Below are 2,155 nucleotides of genomic sequence, written 5' to 3'. Positions count from 1 at the left end.
CCCAACCACCTCCTACTCATCATCATAGGAAAGAGGCCCTTAGAGACAACTCTGAAGCCATCCTGCAGTTCTCCCCAGGCAGGGCCTCCCGGAGAGGCCACCTCAGGTCTTTGTGATACTGAGGCTCCTGCTTCTTAAAGAAAATTCTGAACCTGGAAGGACTTAACTCACTTTTAAAATAGGAATAACTGAAAATCTAATGAGCCTGCAGGCCTATAATGACATGGTCCTGGGTGGTCCCTGCCATACGAGGCACTGTTGCCCCAGACCATACCCCAGAAGGCAGCAGCCAAGCTTCCCAGACAGATGCTTCCTGCCCTGGCTGGGAGTGCCCAGGGCAGCTGGGAGGGAGTGGTTCCTGGGGACCTGGAAGGCAGGGAAGTGACCAGGGCTAGCACAGGCCAGGCCCTCCGGCTGAAACATACCTTCCTTTCCTCTCCCTCAAAATCCACACTCATTGACCAATCACCCTTTTCTGAATTATTCAAACTGTTGGTCATCTGTCAGTTGGTCTTAAATCAATGTAAGAGGCAAACTGTCTTCAAAAAGTTCATGGAAAATGTGTATTATGAAAAAATCATGCATGGATTTCAAAATGTTTTTGCACCAAAATGAACTCATGTGAACTTGTTGTAACATGTCTGAATAAGATTGAGTTTGAGGCACTAACAAAGATAAGACATCAGTTTGACAGACACTTCTATCAGAGCAACATGAATTTTGCTAAAATTGGAACAAGAACAAATACCAAATTTACAGCGAAGCTTGAGTGGAAGAATGGTGAAATCACATATGCATTATGAAAAGTTTATGGGGGCCGGACGCAGTGGTCATGCCTGTAATCCCAGCACTTTGGGAGGCTGAAGTGAGCAAATCACTTGAGGCCAGGAGTTTGAGATCAACCTGGCCAACATGGTGAAACCCCATCTCTACTAAAAATACAAAAACTAGCTGGATGTGGTGGCACAAACCTGTAATACACCTGTAATCAAAGCTACTTGGGAGGCTGAGGCATGAGAAGCACTTATTTGAACCCAGGAGGCGGAGGTTGGAGTGAGTCGAGATTGTACCATCGCACTCCAGCCTGGGTGACGGAGCAGGTCTCTGCAAAAAAAAAAAAAAAAAAGTTATGGGGACAATGCCCCAAAGAAATCAGCAGTTTATAAATGGATAACTTAGCTGGATGCAGTGGCTTACACCTATAATCCCAGCATTTTGGGAGGCCAAGGTGGGAGGATCACATGAGAACAGGAGTTTGAGACGAGCCTGGACAATATAGTGAGACCCTATCTCTACCAAAAAATTAACAATAAAAAAATTATCCAGGCATGATGGTGTGCACCTATAGTCTCAGTTGCTCAGAAGGTGACAGGGAAATCTCTGAGCCCAGGAGTTTGAGGTTGAAGTGAGCTGTGATCATGCCACTGTATGCCAGCCTGAGTGACAGAGCAAGACCCTATCTGGAAAAAAAAAAAAACAAAACAGAAAACCAAATAAATAATTTGTTTTAAGAATGAACAAGATGATGCTGAAAATGAAGCTTTCAGTGGCAGATCACCCACATCCTTTTTTTTTGCTCTGTTACCCAGGCTGGAGTGCAGTGGCATGATCTCAGCTCACTGCAACCTCTGCCTCCCAGGTTCAAGCAATTCTCCTGTCTCAGCCTCCTGAGTAGCTGGGATTACATGTGCATGCCACCATGCCCAGCTAATTTTTGTATTTTTAGTAGAGACGGGGTTTCACCATGTTGGCCAAGCTGGTCTCAAACTCCTGACCTCGTGATTTGCCTGCCTCGGCCTCCAAAAGCACTGGGACTACAGACATGAGCCACTGCATGCAGCCATCCACATCCATTTTTGAGGAAAAAAATTCATCCCAGCATGTTGGGAGGACGAAGCAGGGGATCACCCGAGGTCAGGAGCTCTAGACGAGCCTGGCCAACACGGTGAAACCCCATCTCTACTAAATATAGAAAAATTAGCCAGGTGTGGTGATGCATGCCTGTAGTTCCAGCTACTTGGGAAGCTGAGGCAGAAGAACCACTTTAACCCGGGAACTGGAGGTTGCCATGAGCCGAGATTGCACCATTGTACTCCAGCCTGGGCAACAAAAGCAAAGCTCCATCCCAAAAAAGAAAGAAGAAAAGAAAAGAAAA

The sequence above is a fragment of the Cebus imitator genome, unplaced genomic scaffold, assembly GCF_001604975.1.
Source record: "Cebus imitator isolate Cc_AM_T3 unplaced genomic scaffold, Cebus_imitator-1.0 Scaffold242, whole genome shotgun sequence".
Taxonomy (NCBI): Eukaryota; Metazoa; Chordata; class Mammalia; order Primates; family Cebidae; genus Cebus; species Cebus imitator.
The sequence above is the reverse complement of the archived record's forward strand: the minus strand, read 5'-3'. Positions refer to the sequence as shown.